The following is a 12,741-nucleotide window of genomic DNA, read 5'->3' as shown; positions in this document are numbered from 1 at the left end:
TACCTTAGATCATTAAAGAAAACGTCATATAATAACTTATAAGATGAAAAAATACCTCATGTTTGTCTGTGATGCATACCCCAATTTTTCCACATTGTAAATATTCTCTGTATAAAAAAGTTTCTCCTTAAAGTGGGAAAAAAGTCTGACTAAGCCATTTAATTCCTGCTCTTCCCTTTCCCTATTCAAACATAATCAGTTTTGAGTCTGGATTCCTTTAAAGCAAAGGCCTTCGACTCCTTAATCCCAGTCCTAGGAGCTGAAACAGTTCACTTTTCTAACAGCAGTGTTACTTAAGAATGACAAAAGATAATCCATACACAAATATTTAACTAACCATGCTGCTCGAAGAACTTACTTTCCACCAGTGCTACAGGAGTATCAACAGGTTTACCTGGCACTGTAAATCAGCAAGGCAACAGGAGAGCTTAAAAATGCACTGCCAGAAAAGGAACTGAAGCAAGTAATGCAAGACCAAAAATAAAGCAAGCACCACCCAAAGTTTATGAACCTGAAGAGAAAGTGACATATTGGCCCCATACATCGACAGAGACGAGAAACCTCCCAAGCTGAGGAACTTGCACCATTAAGAGAGTCATTTGGGTGGTGTAAACCACACCTCCACTGCACAGGGATGCTGCCAATACTACACCAGCAAACCCTAAACCCAAGATGTACACCTTCCAAAGACCACACGTGAGAGGAATTTACCATCATTAGTCCTCACCCCTTCAGCTGTCTGACATACCATCTGCAAATGGTTGAATATTAAAAAGCACAAACTCTTTTCCACTGGACAAACACAATCCCAAACTGTTACAGCTCTGTATTAATGGCAGATTCTGATTATAAATTTGCTTTGTACTCAAATTTTTTAAAGACATATTTGGGAGCCATTCTGTTTTCACAATAGATACTTATCCCAAGAGCTCTGGTAAGCTACAAGAAAGCATGACTGCATCAACTGGACATAAAGCTCGCCTAAAATTCACTGAACACTTGCACAGGAATGGAGGAACATGAGGATGTTGATCCTTTGAGTAACAAATTCAGTGCAGATAATGCTGTATTTTCATTAGAGCAATTAGCAGCTCACTCCATTTTCAACCTGCACACTGCAACTTAAATCACCTTCAGTGAAACGGAGTACTGGAAAAGACACTACACATTCACATCTTTCACCCATTTCAACCATGTTAACCCTGTTAACATTTAACCACTCATTAGTCCCCAGCACTCCTGTTTATTTTTGGCAGGTTTAGAAAGCCCAGGTCTTAACTGAAAAGCACAGAAATGGGAAAGGCAGTCCCATCAAATGCTGCTGACAGGACCCTAACAAAGGTTTCTAGATGACACCTGAAGTGTCAGACCACAGAAACGTTTTGTCCACGCCAGTGCAGAACAAACCCAGAGCACTGCAGCAGAGCTACTTGATGCTTAGATCACCACAAGCCGTCTAGGGCTGCATCTGGGTGCCCGGAGGATCATGAGACACACAGAAATGGTAACAAATACTGCTCACTTGCCAACTCTTAGGTTCTTATTTTTTAACCCCAGGGTGTCCAGATTTTAATATAGATATGTAAATTATAAAAGAGGCTTGTTTTGAAGAGCATCAGTAACCTAAATAAAGCAAACAGCCTTGAGAGCGTGGCCTTGTGCAGGCAGGAGTAACTCATGCATCACCTGCTCCCATGGGAGGCAGCAGTTCTTGCAACATCAAGTCCAGCCTTTACTGGTGGAGATCAGGGCAGTTCTCAAGGACAGGGATTAAGTAGGAAAGAGAAAGCCAGCCTGAAACTGAGGAGCTGGGATATGCTGTGCAAGGAGATGCCTTCCCTCCCGCAAGCGGAATCCAAAATTGGAAAGGGAGAGAGGAAGCTGGGGAAGGGTGTCTCTCTTCAAACCACCACGTGGCCAGACATAAGCTGGTAATGTCAGGAAGTCTGAAATGACTCAATTAGCACATGCAGAAGTGACACAGACTCAGGGCACTGGGAACTAACTCCTCTTCGCATCCTTTTCTGAGCAGCACAGTTCTGTGAACTGTTAACCAAACAGTTTGTTCCAGAGGTGAAACAAGCCCTAGGGAAAGGCACTTTGACAAAAAACATAACTCACTAGCACAAGACCACACAGAAATGGCCAAAGTCCGAAGGTACTGACTCACAGGAACATGGCAGGGCATGCAGCTGATGACCTCACGGTCACACTGCAAGGCTTCAACTCCTGCACTTACCATGGTCTCTTTCCTTCTCTCAACCACCACTTCTGGGAACTAAACCAGTGTCTCACCCAGCTGTCTACACATCTACTAGATTTATTTTTGGCAAGATGACTATAATTTACTTATGGAAACATCCTCCTTTGGACTAAACCACATTAGTGGAAATAACGGAACATTTAAGAGAAATACTGTCACAAATCAGAGTGATGAAAATTTTAGATTAAAGAACCCAAAGTTCCTTTTCTACAAGTGAGGCATAAGGACATAAATAATTTTTAATCTTTGGATTTTAGACTGACTTTAATGGAAAAGCTTTCATTAACTCAAGCTTTGTCCCTTCCTCCCTGAATACCTCTGCAAGGCAGAAGCATGGAAGTAGCTGAAACAAAGTCTACCAAACTTTGCTGTCCAAGTTCTGTGAAAGGAACAGAAGCCGAAATTTCATTTGAGGTCCTTCCATATGTCTGAGGTCAAGGGTCTTGTTGATACTGTCCAAAAGCTTTCCTTAAGAAAGAGTGTATTTTCACAAGTATTAAACGCATTTTTCTGCAGCTTTGAAAGATGACTTATCTTCTTGTGTTAGCAACACACACAGATAAAGAAGAGGTGAGGGTATTACCAAAGGGAATCCACTTCTGAGCTAGAAGTCTAGGCTAGAACAAGTCTAGGCTAGAACAAGTGGAGTTCAGAAATGGCTGTAGGGAGAGCACATTAGTTAAACCCAGTGCTGAGCTGAGCAGCCCAGCTCCGCTGTGCCTGTCCCCTGGCTCAGCACCCACCTGTGTCAGCTGCCACGGCTGAGCTCCTGTCCCTGCCCGGCCAGCACATCCCAGCCTGGGAGGGCTCCGGGAGGGGAGGGCAAACAGCACTGGAGCAGATCGGTGCTCTGCTTACACTGCAGAGAGACTGGGGGCCTCTGCGAGCAAAAGACAACCTGGGGGGAGAACAGTGGGGTCGAGAGCCCCATGATGGAAAAACAAAGCTCTTGCAACAACTGAAAATCCCCTTCTACAGCTTCCCAGCCCCAGCAGCGCCCTGACTCTCCCAGTCTGTAGTCAGGGAAAGCCTACCCGTGCTGCGTCCCTGGATTCTCCCCTGAATCCCTGCTCTCGCTGGCCCAGCCAAACCCCCGCGGCAGCGCCAGGCAGCCGGACACCCCGGGGGGGGCACGGCGGGGCGGGAGGCCGGGGCGCAGGCAGGGCCAGCAGGCAGGGCCGGCAGGCAACGCCGCCACACCGGCGCCCCGCGGCCTCCGCCCGCCCGCGGCCCCCCGCCGGCAGCGCCCGGGCCCCGCTGCTCCGCCGCGCGGGGCCGAGCTCCGGGCGGGCCGGGACCGGGGCCGCTGCTGCCCACCGCCCCCCGCTCACCTCTGCCCGCGGCGCCGCCCGGCTCGGCCCGGCTCGGCTGCCCCAGGGCCGCGCTCCGCCCCCGCCGCTCGCCGGGCCGGAGCTGCGCCGGCGCCGCCGCGTCAGCGCTGCGACGGGCGGGGGCTGCGGCCGGGGCTGGGCCCGCCCGGGGAGTCGAGCCCAGCAGGGCCGGGCTTTGCCGCGGCCCCGCCCGAGCCGCCCCAGCGAGGCGCCGGCAGGAGGTGTCCGCTCCCGGTGCTCTGGTGCTCCCGGGACCCCGCAGGCAACGGCCGCGGAGATGAGGCGCTTAAAATAAACCGCAGCCTGACTTTTTAAAATAAACCGTTACTTAATATCCCGGTCTGTGGATGTGCTTCTGAAAAGCCCCCAAATTAAAAATAAGAAACTTTAAAATTAGCAACCCGACCTTTTTAAAAAAAAAAAAGCCGTTAATTAATATCCCGATATGTGGATGTGCTGCTGAAAAGCCGTAATTAAAAAGTTCTGCTGGTACTCCAGCCCCAATAGTCTGGCAAAACTGTTTCTCCCACGACACAGGGCTTGTTTCTCCATGTGCTTGCCCTGTGTGGGCCATCCAACATCTCCATATACCAGCTCCCCTGCCTGAAGCCCAAGGAAGAAGGCACTGGCCAGTTTAACTGCTGTGCTGTGTTGTACAGGGACATCATGGAAGTGGGAAGTGCTCCAAAACCATTGCATTTTTGTTGCTGGGTGGAGAAAGGTTACACTTCCTCTCACTGGGTAGCCCCTGTGAGGAGAAGCGAAAAGAATTTCTCCAAATAAAAGAAACCAGTGAAGCAGGGAAGATTGGGAAACAGCCATGATGCATCATTTTTTGCTACAGCTTTAAACGAGGTGAACTATTTTGTGATCATGCAGTATTCATTATGCTCTGCATTCCTTCAGGAATTACAGCATGCAGGCTGTGGGTTGTGAAATGCTATAACAAAGAAATTTTAAAAAAGAAGGGATAAAGAAGACAATGGGGTGATGCAACAAACAAAACGGCAAAGTCCATGCCAAGCTGAGAGTTGCTGGCTTTTATTTGTTTGTTTGAAAAAAGTCCAGCCCGGCTCTCTCGTTAAATACAGCACTTTCCTAAGCAACCGTTTGTTCTTCCTGAACAGTAAATCCAGCCAAAGTTGGGATAAGCAGTTTCAGAGCAACGGGATGAGTCCTCTGGCCTTTATGAAACACACAGTAAACAGGGTGCACAGGGCAATGCTCAGGCCATGAAGTTAAAACAGGAATATAATAAATGGAAAGAGGATTCCTCCCCCCAATCCATCTGAGTGCTGCAGAGCTCTCTGGCTCTCTGCATCCAACAGCACCTCTGCACTCGAATCATGGCCTGACCCAGGCGATCATTAGTGGAGTTCTACGCCAGGCACTTGAGACACATAAATGGGAGCCCAAGTTCATGAGATCCTCTTAAAAAAACATGATTTGATTTTTTAAATGTGGGGTTTTATGAACCTTCTGGTTTTGCCTGTGAGGATCAGCCTTATGACACGTTCCTGTTTCCTCCCTGTCCACGAGGGCTAATAGCAGATCTTTAAAAACTGGAAGCTGAGATTCTCAGATGAGTAAGATGGCTGTAAACACCGAGGCTTTATGGAATGCCTGAAAAACATGAGACTCGTGAAAATGAATAAATAAATAAAAGCCAGACTTGGGAACGCTGACAGAAAGGACTGAATACCAACTGCATTACGGTAACATTTTTGTGGCCAAACTTGCAGCCTCAATGTTTTAATGATGGCAGCCTTTACTGCATTTAACAGAAGCCTGGATTTGATTCTTTCGGAATAAAAGGGCTTTTGAATGCTCTGTAAAGGCAGTTTCCTGACTTCATTGATCGCTGACACAAACACCAGAATTAAATCTCCTACATCTTGAGCTAAAGCAACAATCCCATTAATTTGGAGAGCAGTGAGCTTGTACAGGAAGCAGTTGCTGGAAGAGGATGTGTAGCATGAGCTGAACCAGTTGGCTGCTCTGTGTCTCATGTCGCCAAGCAAGAACAGGGCCAAGGTAAATCTCCTTATAACCATGTTTTATTTGGAGGCTGCTAAAGCCAGTTGAATTCATGAAAGAATGCGAATAGCCACATCAGGAAACTCAGCAAAAGATTATCTGAACTGGCAGGGTTTAAGAAGGAAAATTAAATTTGTTCTTTGTTGCCCTGCCTGTTTTTCCACTTCTGAATAGGGATAAAATGAAGTACCACTCCGAAGAGCTTGCACATTCCTTCACATGCTTCAAGTTGTGATGTAAAGACTATACTGGAAGAAATATCTGTAGATCTCAGCATATACTTGTAATTAAACACATTGAAAGAATTGTTGCTAAATTACAATAAAGTAAAAAAGTTTTTAAAAAGGTACATTCATGGCAGATGAACCCTAACCTGAACATAACTACATGCATGACGATGGAGCATGGCTACTCTTTGGCCCATGCTTTGGAAGTCTGAAGTTTCTCCAGGCCATAAGAAACTTCATGAGGTTAATCCTTCTATAGTACAGGAATACAAGAGGTAGGAAGGAAGCAATAATGCAACAAAGATAGCCCAAGCTCCTCTGTGAGGAAATAGTCCCAGTACGTAATTTTGCCTCTGTGCTTTCAGCTGCTGCCCAGTTACTGAAGAGAATCTTGATCAGTTGGGTCAGCTCTGCCCCTGCTGACCTCCCATGTACTCACACACTGCCCACAGGTCTGGTGCCTCCACCCCTACTTGCTTACTTATTCCTTACAGGAGAAGAAGCTGTACAGCAGCTTCTGAAAAGAAGATCACTTCAGCATATCCCAGAGGTGAATCTTCTAGAATTTAAACATCTCACTACGTGCGAGTTATTCCAAAGCAAGGGCTGGCAATATAATGTATGCAGCAAATTCCACATTGGATTTGCAAAGTAATCTGATTTAAAAAAAGCCAAACTCCCAACATTTTAAAAGCAGACTTCTCATACCTAGTTCAGGGGTACTCCATGGCCTGCACAGTTCACCCACAGCCACTTCTGGCAGAGGTGGGGGTGAGGATACCTCTGACATTTCCATCACTGCAGGGTGAGGCTTTTAGTTCCTTCTCTATGATTATAACCCAATTATATAAATACATGCAGAGCTTTTAAAGCACAAAACCACCACTACTTTCACATTTACTCAACTGCATTTAAAATATCTGTACTTTCGTAATTACAACATTGACAAGGATTTCAGAGGGAAGGCTTAATTTTCTTGAGGGAGAGAGGATGCTTAGTGATTGAAGATGATGCACATTAACATTCTGCTCCACCCCAAACTCCTAGAGTGAACCACCCTGTATCTGGCATTTCAGGACTGTGCTTCCCCCACAGTGGCCACCAGCACAGCTGGTTGGAGGCTGTCACCTCCTATCCCGCCTTGCGGGGCAGAAGAGCTCCTGTTCCCTGTACACTTTGTGTGCAAGTCAGAGTAGCTTTGTCTGCCCTCACCGGTGGTTGAGCTGCAGATACCCAGGGTTGTGCTGAGGGATGAAGAGCCACAGAGCCCATCAGCTCTGCTGTGGCAGATGGCTGCCCTCACAAAGGTGGGAGCAGTAAAGTCCAAGTGATTCTTGCTGCTTTCGAGGGCTTCTCAGATCTCCCTCTACAGGACACAGACAGGGCTGCCTCCCTGCCTCGCAGGTGTGTTTTGAAAACAAGCAGATTGAAGTCAAGAGGCCCCAGATATGACTGTAAAAGGGACTGTGGAAGTGAAAGAAAGGCACCCCTAAAATAGTGTTTAGCTTTGGATTTGGATAATCCATAATTATACCTTGCTGTATGTTTGTACAGACCAGGGCTCACTGAGACCACGTACAGGCTATATTTAAACGAGCTATTCCAGGTACCACAGGCACTGTCGTCATGGTACCAACACAGTGCAGGCTGTAGAGCCCACTTGTGAAACCCAGAAAATATGCAGGTAACCACTGCTGCACTCTGTAGCTCACCAGCTCTCTGCTCAGCTGTAATGAAAAGCTAGTTCTAGGTACAATTCCACATGTTTATTTAGGAAGTCATACCAATGGGGGAAGTTCTTGCCTCCAGTCACTTTTTTTTTCACTCCTGCATCTCCATTCTCTTCCACTGTCTCTGCAGTTGTGCCATTACTACTATCCACGAGACTCACTGGAAACGGAATGCTTGAATTTATCCACATGGGAGGGGAAAAAAAAAGAAGAAAAAAAAAGAGAGAAAAAAATATCCAGCAGTTTTTCTCTGGAGTTGCATAGGGATCACTGAAGGCGGGGGGTGAAGCAGTCAAGGCTAGTAGGGTAGGTGGGAATCCCCCTTAAATATATATAAATGTTTCGAGTCCAAATAGTGTTGCAGAAAGAATAAATACAGTTTCTTATTTTCCAGCCAACTGCCAATATTCTTCATTAAAGCATGTTGGTTGTGTTCTTCTAGCAGTGACACACCAGGGACGAGATCTGGAAGAAGGCTGCCTCCTGGAAGCACTGCTGCTGCACAGCATCCTACTGGTACATTTTGTCCTTTGCTTTGCAGCCAGACGTGGGACTTGCTTTTGACACTGTGCTGCCTTTCACTCAGATTGTGAGGGGTTGTTTCATCAGAAACAAAAGAGCGAAATGGAATAAGGAATAAATTAGAAGCAGGAACAAGATGTTGTTGCAATTCTTACAACTTGAGAGAAAAAGATGTAAAACACAGCAGAGATTTGATTATTAGCTTCCCCAAATTATACTATTATTGTAATTATCAAACTCCTTCTAAAGCAAGATATAGCTACAGTCACTGCACCACCAGAACTGTACATGGAGAAGGATGCAGAACATGCACTGTAGGACAGAAATGAGGATGTTACAGTCAGTGAAAATCTTCATTATTGGGAGAGGCTGGAGAAGCTGAGACCATCTCCAGAGAGAAACAAGAGTTCTGGAGGGGCCTTCCCACATATTTTCAGAGCAATGAAAGGCAGTTGTGTTTATGCATTTTTCTTAGCCTGGGAGAATCAGCCACAAGAAAGTAAGGTCAAATGGGGAGTTCAAAATGACGTAGGCAAGGATGTCAGCCTTTCCCAGTGTCCTATCAAGACATTCATGCAATATCATCTGAAGCTGCTCTGCCATACCTAAGGCTTTTGAAACATAATGAACTTTGCTTTTCAAATTAGAACTGACAAATAAAATAGATTATTCATGTCTACTCAAAAACAGGAAAGAAAATCTAGGCAGGTTAGTTGGAGCACCAGAATTTACAGAAAATACTTGTGATGACAAGTTTGTTATTCAGACCTGTGCCCATTTTCCAAGTTGAAGTTACAAGTGAAAAGGGAAGGCCCTAACCCAAGCTAGGGGCCACTCCAGCTGAGGAACTATCATCATATAGAGATAGGCATGGTCTGATTTAGATATTACAAGAGATGCAGCAGAAGGCCAGCTCTTAGTGTCAGCCTCTGTTTCAGAGACATCAGTTCATTCTGTGTCCTTGAAATTTTTAAAAGCTAAGCAGATAGCATCCTGACATCCTGACCACATAGAGGAATCTGAAAGTATTCAGACACAACTTTTGATTCCTTGCAGTCCCTAGAAAACCTACAGAAAAAGCCACATGCCACTGCAAAAAGAGCTAAATCTCTTTAACCTCTTTTGTATGAGTGTCTTTAAAACAAATGTAAACTCTCAGATTAGCAGTCAAATGAAAGATTCCAGTGCAGGGCTGAGCCCAGGTGAATAAACAACCTTAACAGCTTGAAGCATCAGTTGCTTGTGTTTGAGTGTGGCTCACCCATGACTGGTGACTGTAAGCACTTGAACTTCAAACTGATAAATGCTGAAGGTTTAAGCACATAGATTATTGCTAATGTTTGAGACTAAAAAGGGAAAACAGTGTTCATTAATGGATTCCATGTGATCTTTCAGTATACAGAAAAACCCCAAACAACAAAAACTTAACCAAGCAAATCCTGTACAATGTTACTGGAGCTGTGCTAGCACAAGAAACACCATGGATCCTACTGTGCTGAAATTCATTGTGGTATTAACCAAAATTGACTATGTAAAAAGGAGACATCCAGTCTGACCTTGCTGCCAGGACTTCTGAAAATGAACAGCAAAGTACATGCTCCTCCAATGGCAAGTCATCCCATCTAGATTAGAAGAGGAATCTCCAGGTGAAGAAGTCATTCCTTCTCCATTCATTATGGACAGACTGAGACAGTTCCTACAAGTTAAAGCTGAGGGAGATGGATCCTACCTTTAGTGAAGAACAGTTTCTTCCCTAACCTATCATCAAAGACAATGGAGAGACATCCCAATCCAGACTCAGCAGCTCCCAGAACAGGGATATGATAGGAGACTGCAGGTGGTAACCTCTGGATCCAGAAGATGCCACCTGAGGCAGGTGTTTACCCTCATGTACAGCGCAGTCACTAGCAAAGCCCAGCTAAATTCTGTAGCCAGACAATCCCTTTTTTAAAACAGAAGTCATGTCTCTCCTATACAATGAATGTTTTCTTGAATTATGAAAACATAATGGCTATTGTTTTGAACAAAATCCTGACTCATCCTTGTTTGACCTAGTTGAGATTTTTAGTAGTTTCTCACTTTTCTGCATTACAGTGGTGTCAATACATACCTGCAATAATGTTATAAAGATCAGGGCTCAACTTGCTTCAAGAAGGGTGCCTGTAAATATTCTAGAGCCTTTTATGGGTAGTGATCCAAATTCTGCACTCACTACTTTTCTCTGGATAGGAGGGAAAGATGTTCATATAGAGTATGTTAGATTATTATTTTAATTTACATTTCTTGAACACTTGTTTGTGATCCAGAAGATAATATGACCTAGAATCTTACAAAATGTGTTAAATTGGTTTAAGAAGAGCCATGTACAGATCCCATCTAACTAACATGTTAAATTGGAATAAAGCCTGATTAACTCACAGGAAGACAAACCACAAACTACTCTAGATTCACATCAGTGACCTGAAGGCCGAATATCTGTTCATGAAAGATTTTTAAAGTTACTAAAGTTCTGGCTGTTGAGCAATTATTCATCTGCAGTTCTAGAGGACATTCTTCACATTCCCCAACTTCTACTAAAACCTGGCAAGGATAAATAAATGTAAGAAATCAGCAAATTAAAGACTTGACTTGAGTGTCTTAGCAAAACACACTAATGGCTAATCATTGTGCAGTCCAAGAAGGTGCACTGCCATAACGTATTCAAAAATACATGAGAGAAAAATCCCAGGGCAGTCAAACAAAATTTATTGTAAGAGGTTTCTAGATAGACTCCAATTAATATCATTTACAGGAGGTCTGACTTGTCTCCATGGGTCCAGACCAGCTGGGGCAGCCTGTTGCCTGCAGGGATTTTCATCCAGCTCACAGTCAATGAGTAGCTGCTGCTTTTGTTTACTGTCTAAGCCTTACCAGTGGGGTTTTCCTTGGATGGAGGCCTTGGCCACCAGAACGTGGCAGGCAGTTTCTTGGGCTTCTCTGCTACTTTCTTGGCCAGATGTTGGCAGTCAGATTTAGAAGAACAGGTCAAATGGTGCAGACAACAGTGGGAACTGTGCTATGTTTTTGCACAGGAAAATCACAGAATAAAGTAATGCCACCACTACAAATTGTAACTCCAACCTTTTCTAATTCATCTGGCATTTAAGCATAGGTTGAAACACTTTGTAGCATTAATAATATGAACAACCCACATCTGAATGCTTTTTTCACAATACAGTGTCAGACTTCTCAGGAAGAGGAAGGAATCTCAGAGTTTAGAACTGGGATAGCCTCATTTGGCAACATACTGTGATTGAGTTTCCAGTTGGTAACATAGGAGTAACAATTCCCTAGCCAAGGGAGGATCCTGTAAAGATGAGCATGTTCTGGGCATTCAGCTAAGACAGACATCATGACTGAATGCACAGCTATCAGAAGAGCTGGAGAGGATCTTGCAATGTTATGTTGTTCATCCCCTTGTCCCAGGGTAGTGTCATGGTAGATGAAGTCTAACCCTGTCCTAAAATATATTTTCATGTGCCCTATTTACATAGCCTGATGGCATCTCTAGATTTAATATGGATACCCCTTCTCAGGACTCACCTGCACAAACAACTCTCTGTTTTCACACCTTCCATGTAGTTGCTTGAGATTCTTAAAGAGCAGGTTCCTCTTCCTTTTATCATTTTCCTGAAGTTTTCAAACAATTTACTCCCATCTATCTGTCAAGACAAACACACTCAAATGAGATATTTCAAGCAATGCCTTCTTCCTTTTCCTCCTGTCTATCTTCTCTGAGCAGTCTGTACATATAGACAAGCTTTATCTAGATGATGCCTTCAAAATGCCTGTCCAAGTCTCTGTTACAACTTGTCCCCTCCACTCTGAAGCTGAATGAGTTGCAGAGCCTCTGGAAGGATAAGACCTTGACTGCTGGAGTTCTTATAACTATGCATCCCTTTGATCCCTTTCCCAATATGCACAAAATACTAAAATTCTCTCCTGGATTTCATTACACATAAAAAGACATGAAAGTGCAATTTACTCCTTACTCATCAACAACTACCCATCAGCCCTAGCTCCAAGCTAGACCGTTCTGGCTCCTTCAAGAAATGGTTTTGAAATTTCTATTTCCAGATTGCCCTGGCAGGTATAACTGTGACTTTGCAAACAGCTACAGCTGTGTGTGCTAATTGCTTTCCTCTAAATTATTTATGAGACATTTTTGACTGATGGGATTTTTCACAACAGCATGTGCTAACCATTGGCAGTGGACTCCTGAACTGGTGGGAACTCCATCACCTGCCGAGCTGCAGAGGAGCCAGCTGTTAGTCCTGGCAGCCTGTGCACTGAGCTGCCGGGTCAAGCTCTACCTGCTTTCATCTCCTTTTCCAATCACTGCTCGATAGAAATTTATGTATAAGCATCATATCTGCACATAACACAGCCCCTTTACTTTTGGGATTAGATCAGAGAATGCTGGAGACTGCCTAATTTAGATAAGGCAGAATATAGGGTGTCAGTGACCTGTGGAAGACAATCCATTTCACTAAACAGGACGTTTTCAAGCTCTGGTCCCAGAGGCAGCAGGGGTTCTGTAAAATGCAATTAGGAAAGCTAGAAATCAATAGGCTTAAATTCATCACATACAA

At 44.5% G+C, this 12,741-nt stretch overlaps 1 protein-coding gene across 4 annotated transcripts in view; it reads right to left on the bottom strand.

Annotated features, from left to right (window-relative positions):
• SENP5 (SUMO1/sentrin specific peptidase 5) overlaps positions 1–11,810 on the bottom strand; it is a 28,851-nt gene extending 17,041 nt beyond the window's left edge. The window contains exon 1 of one of the 4 annotated variants that reach the window (XM_017810470.1): positions 11,693–11,810. The gene's annotated coding sequence lies outside the window, so the exon portion shown is untranslated. Of the gene's footprint in view, positions 1–3,006; positions 3,134–3,594; positions 3,665–11,692 lie in introns of those variants that run through there. The other 3 variants (XM_017810469.1, XM_017810473.1, XM_017810471.1) reach the window with 3 other exon arrangements.
• Between the last annotated feature and the right edge of the window lie 931 nt (positions 11,811–12,741).

Source organism: Lepidothrix coronata, unplaced genomic scaffold (genome assembly GCF_001604755.1).
Source record: "Lepidothrix coronata isolate B3197 unplaced genomic scaffold, Lepidothrix_coronata-1.0 Scaffold29, whole genome shotgun sequence".
Taxonomy (NCBI): Eukaryota; Metazoa; Chordata; class Aves; order Passeriformes; family Pipridae; genus Lepidothrix; species Lepidothrix coronata.
The sequence above is the reverse complement of the archived record's forward strand: the minus strand, read 5'-3'. Positions and strand labels throughout refer to the sequence as shown.